Source organism: Triticum aestivum, chromosome 2B (assembly GCF_018294505.1).
Source record: "Triticum aestivum cultivar Chinese Spring chromosome 2B, IWGSC CS RefSeq v2.1, whole genome shotgun sequence".
NCBI lineage: Eukaryota > Viridiplantae > Streptophyta > Magnoliopsida > Poales > Poaceae > Triticum > Triticum aestivum.
Genome location: NC_057798.1, coordinates 592,304,560 through 592,315,724, shown reverse-complemented (window position 1 = coordinate 592,315,724; position 11,165 = coordinate 592,304,560).

The following is an 11,165-nucleotide window of genomic DNA, read 5'->3' as shown; positions in this document are numbered from 1 at the left end:
ACTAATATCTCTACAACCCTAGCGTCACCGAACTGTAATGCCCCGGATTCGACGCGCAAGGTGTCCTCCATTTATTCGCCGTCGTTGCCATGTCATTTGCTTGCGTGTTGCATTTTTCCATGTCATCATTTGCATTGTGTCATCATGTGCATTGCATTGCATTGCATACGTGTTCGTCTCATGCATCCGATCATTTTCTCCGTTGTCCGTTTTGCAATCCGACTCTCCGATGTCCTCCGGCGTTCCCCTTTTGTCTCCTGTTGTGAGCGGGTGTTAAAAATTCTCGGAATGGACCGTGATTTGCCAAGCGGCCTTGGTACACCACCGGTAGACTGCCTGTCAAGTTTCATGCCATTTGGAGTCCGTTTGATACTCCAACAGTTAACCGCGTAGCCCGAAACCCCTCTCTCTTTGCAGCCCAGCCCCTCTTCACCATGGCCCAATAACCCATCCAAACCCCCTCCATGCTCTCGGTCGTTCGATCACGATCGTGTGGGCAAAAACAGCTCCTCATTTGGACTCTCCTAGCTCCCTCTACCTATAAATATGTGTCCCTCCCCGTCCAAAACGCAGATGAAACCCTAGCCCCGCTCCCCTCGCGCCGCCGGACACGTCCAACTCCGGCCGGACATGTCCAGCCTCCACCTCACCCCGGCGAATCACGTGCTGACACGTCACCCCGCCCCCCCTCTCCTCCAACCGCGCACCGCCACCTATCCCTCTCTCTCCTCCTACCGCGCCGCGGCCCGCGAAGCCCGGGCGCGGCCCGCCCGAGCCCATCCGGCCGCGCCGCCGGCCCGCGCCTGCCCTGTCGCCCGCGCCGGCCTGGGCTGCCGCCGCCCGCCGCTTCGCGACCCCGTCGCCGGATCCCGCCGGCCGGCGCCGCCATCGCCGGCGCCGCCCGCCGACCCGCACCCTGCGCCCGACCTCCCCATGCCGGCGCGCCGCCCCGCCGGCACCAGCCTCACCGAACCTCACACCCCCGCCGCTGCTTCGCCCGTCTGCCCGCCGCCGCCTCGACTTCCGCCGCCGGCGTGGCCCCGCCGCCGCGTCGCCCGACCACTGCCGCCCAACGTCATCTACTCGCCGCCGCGCCCCTCCGGCGTTGTCCTCCGCCGCCCGGTCCAGCCCCTCGCCGGCCCCGCGCCCTCGCCGGCCTCCCTCGTCAGAGAGCTCCCCGGAGCTCTCCTCCGGCCAGATCCGCCGTAGACCGGGACGAGATCCATCAGTGCTCCGATCCACACGCCTCCCCCTCGCCGTACGCCTCTGTCCCGGATCGCCCCATCCACTTTGTCCCCGGGGTGAGAAATTCGTCCAAGTCCCCAAATCTGCTACATTTTGTTCACTTGTTCATCATGCCATAACTTCATGTGTGCTGCTCTGTTTTGTGCGTGTAATATATCAAAACGTTCATTGTGAGATGCTCTTCATTTTGTTCCATTGTGCCATGCTTGTTTAAGTCCATCTTGATGCCCTAATAATCGTTGCAAGAGTGCTATATGATGTTAACTGCTGTCTGGTAACAGAACTTGATGATTTGTCATTTTTGTTGCATTTGATGTGTGCATCCTATGAGCATGATCTCTACATGTGTTTTGAACTATGATATGACATATTTACAGGGGTGCCATCCATGTATTTTTGTGAGTCTTGTAGTGAGTGCATCAAGCTTGTTAAGTAGGGTACTTGCTATTGCTGTTTTGCTAGTCTGAATCTGTTATTTCGTGATGCTATGTAAACCTGCTTCTACAAGACATTCTATGCATAATCTGGAGATATTCACTAAGGATGTTTTGTTATAAATGTCATGCTCTATCCATTCATGCCCCTGGTTGCATTTATCGCTTGCTGTAGCTTGTTGTAACCTTTCTCTCAAAGTGCTAAATAATGTTGTTGTCAGCCTGTTAACATAAAGTTCAGTTTTTCCATGAGCTTTGCTAGTGATCCATGAACCCTATGAACTTGCTATTGCCAAGCTTAGCTTCATAAATATGTCATATTACTGTTGGTTACCTTGTCATGCTATTTATTGTTCTGTGGTGAGAGGTACAAGCTCACCAACATGCCTACTTATCGTTGTTCCTGCCATGTTTGAATCTATCATATCTTTTGCCATGTTTACATGGGTGCCAACATATCTTCTGTGCCTTTTTGGCTCATGATCATTAAGGGACTTTTATTCTATGCAATTAGTAGGTTCATGCCATGCCTTTGTTTGCCATAATAATTTCCTGTAGCATGTTGTTTGATAGCTCTAACCATTGCAACCTAACGTTATTTCTGCTAAGTCTGAAACTGTTGTAATTTGCAATCTTGCCATGTCCTTTTGAGCATGTTCTAGTGATTTCTGGAGATAGCTCAGTGTTCAAGTTTTGTCATGCTCTATCTGTACTTCATGCCCATGCCTTTTGTTTTCATGTTGAGATGCTGTAGCATATTGTTTTGATGCTTGCTAGATGCCTAGTTTTTTGTTTTGCACAACTTGTCCTTTAAACTTGTATAGAGTGTATGTGTTGAACCGTTGCTCTGTTTTGAGTGTGCTCTATATGAAACTTGCTTAGAATTGCATGTAGTTTCATATTACCTTGTTGCATCCTTGTTTTGAGGTGTTTGCTTGATGTTTGTATGCATTTTGCATCAATGCCATGTTTAACTTGTTTTGCTCATATCTTCTAGGCCGTAGCTCCGAATAAAATGAACTTTATATGTAACTTGACTAGATCTCGTGTAGATCATCTTGGTGCATCTTAACTTGCTGTTTAACAACTTTAACATAAGGTTTATTCAGATCTGGACCAATTTCGAAATTTGCATATGAGGACTTACCAGATTTGTTATATGTTGTTTCCGGCCTCTTTTAAACTTGCCTTGATGTGTTGCTCTTGTTTGCATCACCTCTTGCCATGAGTAGCCTCATCTAGTTTTGTCATGCATCATGCTTGGTTGTGCATCTTGTCATGTTTATGTGTGGTGTGTTTACCATGTTGTGTGCTTCTTCTTGATAGTTCCCGTTTCATTGCGATCGTGAGGATTCGTTCGTCTACGCTTGGTTCGGCTTCATCCGTTCGTCTTCTTCATGGACTCGTTCTTCTTCCTAGAGGGATTTCAGGCAAGATGACCGTCACCTTGGATCTCATTACTACCATTGCTATGCTAGTTGCTTCGTTCTATCGCTTTGCTGCGCTACCTATCACTTGTTCTTCAAGCCTCCCAATTTGCCATGTCAGCCTCTAACCTTTTTCACCCTTCCTAGGAAACTGTTGTTCGGCTATGTTACCGCTTTGCTCAGCCCCTCTTATAGCGTTGTTAGTTGAAGGTGAAGTTGAAGATTGCTCCATGGTGGACAGGATTATGTTGGGATATCACAATATCTCTTATTTAATTAATGCATCTATATACTTGGTAAAGGGTGGAAGACTCGGCCTTATGCCTGGTGTTTTGTTCCACTCTTGCCGCCCTAGTTTCCATCATATCAGTATTATGTTCCTGGATTTTGCGTCCCTAACGTGGTTGGGTGATTTATGGGACCCCCTCGACAGTTTGCTTTGAATAAAACTCCTCCAGCAAGGCCCAACCTTGGTTTTTACCATTTGCCTCACCACCACCTACATTTCCCTTGGGAGTAATTAACCCGAGGGTCATCTTTATTTTAGCCCCCCCCCGGGCCAATGCTTGTCTAAGTGTTGGTCCGAACCGAGCCGCCTGCGGGGCCACCTCAGGGAAACTCGAAGTCTGGTTTTACTCGTAGCCTGTGTCATCCGGTGTTGCCCTGAGAACAAGATATGTGCAGCTCCTATCGGGATTGTTGGCGCATCGGGCGGCTTTGCTGGTCTTGTTTTACCATTGTCGAAATGTCTTATAACCGGGATTCTGAGGCTGACCGGGTCTTCCTGGGAGAAGGAATATCCTTCGTTGATCGCGAGAGCTTATCATGGGCTAAGTTGGGACACCCCTGCAGGGTATAAACTTTCGAGAGCCGTGCCCGCGGTTATGTGGCAGATGGGAATTTGTTAATGTCCGGTTGTAGATAACTTGACACCAGATCCGAATTAAAATGCATCAACCGTGTGTGTAGCCGTGATGGTCTCTTTTTGGCGGAGTCCGGGAAGTGAACACGGTTTTGGGTTATGTTTGACGTAAGTAGGAGTTCAGGATCACTTCTTGATCATTGTTAGCTTCACGAGCGTTCCATTGCTTCTCTTCTCGCTCTTATTCGCGTATGTTAGCCACCATATCATGCTTAGACGCTGCTGCAACCTCACCACTTACCCCCTTCCTTACCCATTAAGCTTTGCTAGTCTTGATACCCATGGTAATGGGATTGCTGAGTCCTCGTGGCTCACAGATTACTACAACAACAGTTGCAGGTACAGGTTACGCGATGATCATGACGCAAGAGCGATGTTTGCTTGTTTTGGAGTTCTTCTTCTGCTTCTTCTTCGATCAGGGGATAGGTTCCAGGTCGGCAGCCTGGGCTAGCAGGGTGGATGTCATTTGAGTTTCTGTTTGTGTTTCATCCATAGTCGGATGATGCTATTATGTATTGTGATGTTGTATTCGTGTGGCATTCTATGCCTCTTGTATGTATCCCCATCTATTATGTAATGTTGATGTAATGATATCCACCTTGTAAAGTCGTCTTCAAGATGCGCTTCTATCCTTGGTGGGACCTTCGAGTTCCTTTAGGATAGGGTCGCATCTTGGGCGTGACAAGTTGGTATCAGAGGCTCGACCGACCCTAGGAGCCCCCTTGATTGATCGTGTAGTTTGGCCGTTGTTGAGTCTAGAAGAAAACTTTTACTGAGACTAGTTATATCGGAGAGTAGAAATTCTTTTTACTCCTCAGCCCCCTTCATCGCTCTGGTGAGGAATCTTGACTTAGGTGTTTTGAATTACTTCTCTTCCCCTTCAAATTTTCTTTAGGATCACGCAGTTGGTTTTCCGATCGTGGGTTCTTAGCTCTTTTCATCCGGTGCTTTCCCATCAAGTTGACTCGAGCCTCTTCATCTTTGCCAAGTTCAATCCACAGTCGGCTCTCAACGAAGTTGTTTATCTGCCCGCAGTTATCTTCTTTTCCCACCGACCCACCCCTTTTTCATCTCGGAGTCGGAGTCCGTAATCGAGTATCTATCCTACTCGTGCGAAGTCTTTGCTTTCTTTCCTCAATGATTTCAACCGGTGTTTTCTCTTCAAGATATTCGTCGGTTCCCCCTTCCAAGTTGCTTTTGTTTTCCCGCCCTCCCACCCTCTTCTTCCCGGAGCCTCAGTCTCTTTCGAGCATCAATTTTCATTCATACGGAGCCTCTTCAGTCTTCCCTCAATTATTTCAATCGGTGAATTCTCTTTTGTTTGACATTCTTCATCTCTTTTCCGGTGCACTCAATTCAAGTTTTTTGGGTTGGTCACATTCTTTTCCTTGGATCAAGTGTTCTCCTTGCTCGTTTGCCTCTCGCCATTCAATCATTCCGGAGTTCGGAAGACATCTCAGGAGATTCGTCTGTGTTCCAATTAGTTTGAGGTTGTCACCTCATTCAAATATTTCAATTGTTCCGGTGCATCATCTATCTTTTCAACAATCATTTTCAACGGTGTTAGCTCTTTAGTGGGCCCTAACCCACAGGTCTTTTCCCAGGATCTTACCTGACTCTTCTAATTTCCCGGAGCTATTCTCAAATTCTTTTCAGAGTATGATGTAAGAATGGATCCCATCAGTCACATGCCTTCTCCAAGATCTCATTTAAATTCTTTTCATTGTTGGCTCAACCTCTTAGCTTTTCATTCTCCCGGAGTATCTCAGTAATTTTGGTGGTGTTTCTCGTCGTCCTTCTCAATGTTTGAAGATCGAAGAAGAGTTTGTCCTCTAAATCTTGTCCATTCTCCCGGAGATTCATGGTGCTAGCTTCATGTTATCCTCCAAATTATTCCGTTTGTCAGAGATTCTTTTCTTACCTATCCGGAGTATATCGGAGTTGTTTTCCCGTTTCTTTTCTCCTGAGGCCATCATCCTAGAAGAATTCTTCGTCCTCACATTTCAGCTACCGTTATTCAATTATCCTGGTGCTTCGTTCAAGTGCTCTTTAATCATCTCATGATCTGTTTGTTCTTTTGCATCTAAATCCCCTCTAGCATATTGGTTTTTCTAATTCTTCCCGGTGATTCATCCTCTTTCGTCAGTCATTTCCGAATTCTAACGGTGGTTCTTTCAGATTCTTTTTCTTTGATTATCATTTTAATCCATTCGTTCTTTCGAAACCTACCGGTGGTTCATGAAGACCTTCTCAAGTTTGCGATATGGCACTTCTCAATCCTTTTCAAGAAGAATAAGTAGTATGCAAAATCCATTGCTTGTCATCAATTTAATTTGACGAAGGATAATCATATAATAAATCTTATTCTTATTTCATCCAAGTGATTAATCCCTTCCTTCGGAGTTTGTTCTTGGTGAATAAATTCTAGTTCCAAGTGTTTTCATATTTTCTTTTCCGGAGTTCAATTTTCCTCGGCCATTTTGTTGGAACCTCCATCTAAATCACCGCAAGGCTCATCTTATTCTTACATCCTTCTTTCTATCTCATCATCCTTTTGTCATCGGAGTTCTTCATGGTGGTTCTTCATGATTTAATTCATTCGTCAAGAGTTCATCAAGACTTTGTTGGAGGAATTCAAGTATCTTCCTTCTTGCATCTCAAAGTGCAATTAATTCTCCGTATTCTTTTGAAGTGGAGTTTTGCATATATTCGTTCTTCTAAGCTATCCAATCATTTCTGTTTGTGGCCGGTTATCACCTTATGATCTCGAGATGTTACCTATAAGACCACAACAAGCTTATTCTTTTTGTTGTTGATTTTCTCAACAACTCCGTTTAAACCTTCCGTCTAAAGATGCTTTCTATTTCATTCGTGGCACAAGCTGTCATTTTCTTCTCCGTTCTTTTCATTCAACTCTTTCAATTCTTTCCGGAGGTTTTGTGTCATGTCATCATCAAGTATCATTCCGTCCTCTCAAGCTCGGGTTCTATTCCTCCATGTTTCAGCCGGAGTGCTGCCTAAATCCTTTCAGCCTTATTCGTTTCTTATCTCGTTCTAACCGGAGTGGTTTCATAGTCTATCTGATTCCGTGAGCTTTTGATTCTCGTCATTCTCGTTCTTCCTCTCTTCTTCTCGAGTGCTCTCGATTCTTTGCTTCTTCTATTAAATTATTGCTTCACCTCATCCCTTTTCCCTTCCATTTCGGCCCTAAGATCTCGGGACGAGATCTCTTGTTAGTGGAGGAGTGTTGTAACGCCCCGGATTCAACGCGCCAGGTGTCCTCCATTTATTCGTCGTTGTTGCCATGTCATTTGCTTGCGTGTTGCATTTTCCCATGTCATCATTTGCATTGTGTCATCATGTGCATTGCATTGCATTGCATACGTGTTCGTCTCATGCATCCGAGCATTTTCCCCGTTGTCCGTTTTGCAATCCGACACTCCTATGTCCTCCGGCGTTTCCCTTTTGTCTCCTGTTGTGAGCGGGTGTTAAACATTCTCGGAATGGACCGTGATTTGCCAAGCAGCCTTGGTACACCACCGGTAGACTGCCTGTCATGTTTCGTGCCATTTGGAGTCTGTTTGATACTCCAACGGTTAACCGCGTAGCCCGAAACCCCTCTCTTTTTGCAGCCCAGCCCCTCTTCACCATGGCCCAATTACCCATCCAAACCCCATCCATGCTCTCGGTCGTTCGATCACGATCGTGTGGGCGAAAACCACTCCTCATTTGGACTCTCCTAGCTCCCTCTACCTATAAATATGTGCCCCTCCCCGTCCAAAACGCAGATGAAATCCTAGCCCCGCTTCCCTCGCGCCGCCGGACACGTCCAACTCCGGCCGGACACGTCCAGCCTCCACCTCACCCCGACGAATCACGCGCTGACACGTCACCCCGCCGCCCCTCTCCTCCAACCGTGCCGCGGCCCGCGAAGCCCGGGCGCGGCCCGCCCGAGCCCATCCGGCCGCGCCGCCGACCGCGCCTGCCCTGCCGCCGCGCCGGCCTGGCCGCCGCCGCCGCTGCCTCGCGACCCCTGTCACCGGATCCCGCGGCCGCCGCCGCATCGCCGGCGCCCCCGACCCGCGCCCTGCGCCCGGCCTCCCGTGCCGGCGCGCCGCCCCGCCGGCACCAGCCCTGCCGGACCTCGCACCCCCGTCGCTGCTTTCGCCCGTCCGCCGCCGCCGTCTCGACTTCCGCCACCGGCGTGGCCCGCGCGCCGCGTCGCCCGACCGCCGCCGCCCAGCGTCATCTACTCTCCGCCGCACCCCTCCGGCGTTGTCCTCTGCCGGTCGGTCCAGCCCCTCGCCGGTCCCGCGCCCTCGCCGGCCTCCCTCGCCGGAGAGCTCGCCGGAGCTCTCCTCCGGCCAGATCCACTGCGGATCGGGATGAGATCCATCAGTGCTCCGATCCACACGCCTCCCCGCGTCGTACGCCTCCGTCCCGGATCGCCCCGTCCACTTTGTCCCCGGGGTGAGAAATTCGTCTAAGTCCCCAGATCTGCTACATTTTGTTCACTTGTTCATCATGCCATAACTTCATGTGCGCTGCTCCGTTTTGTGCGTGTAATATATCAAAATGTTCAATGTGAAATGCTGTTCATTTTGTTCCATTGTGCCATGCTTGTTTGAGTCCATCTTGATGCTCTAATCATTGTTGCAAGAGTGCTACATGATGTTAACTGCTGTCTGGTAACAGAACTTGATGATTTGTCATTTTAGTTGCATTTCATGTGTTCATCCTATGAGCATGATCTCTACATGTGTTTTGAACTATGATATGCCATCTTTACAGGGGAGCCATCCATGTATTTTTGTGAGTCTTGTAGTGAGTGCATCAAGCTTGTTAAGTAGGGTACTTCTTGTTGCTGTTTTGCTAGTCTGAATCTGTTATTTCGTGATGCTATGTAAACCTGCTGCTACAAGACATTCTATGCATAATCTGGAGATATTCACTAAGGATGTTTTTTATAAATGTCATGCTCTATCCATTCATGCCCCTGGTTGCATTTATATATTGATGTAGCTTGTTATAATCTTGCTCTCAAATTGCTAAATAATGTTGCTGTCAGCCTGTTAACATAAAGTTCAGTTTTGCCATGAGCTTTGATAGTGATCCATGCACCCTATGAACTTGATCTTGCAATGCTTAGCTTCATAAATATATCATCTTACCGTTGGTTACCTTGTCACACCATTTATTATTCTGTGGTGAGTGGTACAAGCTCACCAACATGCCCACTTATCGTTGTTCCTGCCATGTTTAAATCTGTCATATCTTTTGCCATGTTTACATGGGTGCCATCATATCTTTTGTGCCTTTTTGTCTCATGATCATTAAGGGACTTTTGTTCTATGAAATTAGTAGGTTGATGCCTTGCATTTGTTCGCCATAATAAGTTACTGTAGCATGTTGTTTGATAGCTCTAACCATTGCAACCTGATGTTATTTCTGCTAAGTCTGAAACTGTTGTAATTTGCAATCTTGCCATGTCCTTTTGAGCATGTTCTAGTGATTTATGGAGATAGCTCAGTGTTCATGTTTTGTCATGCTTTACCTGTACTTCATGCCCATGCCTTTTGTTTTCACGTTGAGATGCTGTAGCATATTGTTTCGATGCTTGCTAGATGCCTAGTTGCTGTTTTGGACAGCTTGTCCTTTAAACTTGTATAGAGTGTATGTGTTGAACCGTTGCTCCGTTTTGAGTGTGCTCTATATGAAACTTGCTTAGAATTGCATGTAGTTTCATATTACCTTGTTGCATACTTGTTTTCAGGTGTTTGCTTGATGTTTGTATGCATTTTGCATCAATGCCATGTTTAACTTGTTTTGCTAATATCTTCTAGGCCGTAGCTCCGAATTAAATGAACTTTATATGGAACTTGACTAGAATCTCGTGTAGATCATCTTGGTGCATCTTAACTTGCTGTTTAATAACTTTAACATAAGGTTTATTCAGATCTGGACCAATTTCAAAATTTGCATATGAGGACTTACCGGATTTGTTATATGTTGTTTCCGGCCTCATTTAAACTTGCCTTGATGAGTTGCTCTTGTTTGCATCATCTCTTGCCATGAGTAGCCTCATCTAGCTTTGTCATGCATCATGCTTGGTTGTGCATATTGTCATGTTTATGTGTGGTGTGTTTACCATGTTGTGTGCTTGTTCTCGATAGTTCCCGTTTTGTTGCGATCGTGAGGATTCGTTCGTCTACGCTTGGTTCGGCTTCATCCGTTCGTCTTCTTCATGGACTCGTTCTTCTTCCTAGCGGGATTTCAGGCAAGATGACCGTCACCTTGGATCTCACTACTATCATTGCTATGCTAGTTGCTTCGTTCTATCGCTTTGCTGCGCTACCTATCACTTGTTCTTCAAGCCTCCCAATTTGCCATGTCAGCCTCTAACCTTTTTCACCCTTCCTAGCAAACCGTTGTTTGGCTATGTTACCGCTTTGCTCAACCTCTCTTATAGCGTTGTTAGTTGTAGGTGAAGTTGAAGATTGCTCCATGGTGGACAGGATTATGTTGGGATATCACAATATCTCTTATTTAATTAATGCATCTATATACTTGGTAAAGGGTGGAAGACTCGGCCTTATGCCTGGTGTTTTGTTCCACTCTTGCCGCCCTAGTTTCCGTCATATTGGTATTATCTTCCTGGATTTTGCGTCCCTAACGCGGTTGGGTGATTTATGGGACCCCCTCGACAGTTCGCTTTGAATAAAACTCCTCCAGTAAGGCCCAACCTTGGTTTTACCATTTGCCTCACCACCACCTACATTTCCCTTGGGAGTAATTAACCTGAGGGTCATCTTTATTTTAGCCCCCCCCGGGCCAATGCTTGTCTAAGTGTTGGTCCGAACCGAGCTGCCTGTGGGGCCACCTCGGGGAAACTCGAAGTCTAGTTTTACTCGTAGCCTGTCTCATCCGGTGTTGCCCTGAAAATGAGATATGTGCAGCTCCTATCGGGATTGTCGGCGCATCGGGCGGCTTTGCTGGTCTTGTTTTACCATTGTCGAAATGTCTTGTAACCGGGATTCCGAGACTGATCGGGTCTTCCTGGGAGAAGGAATATCCTTCGTTGATCGCGAGAGCTTATCATGGGCTAAGTTGGGACACCCCTGCAGGGTATAAACTTTC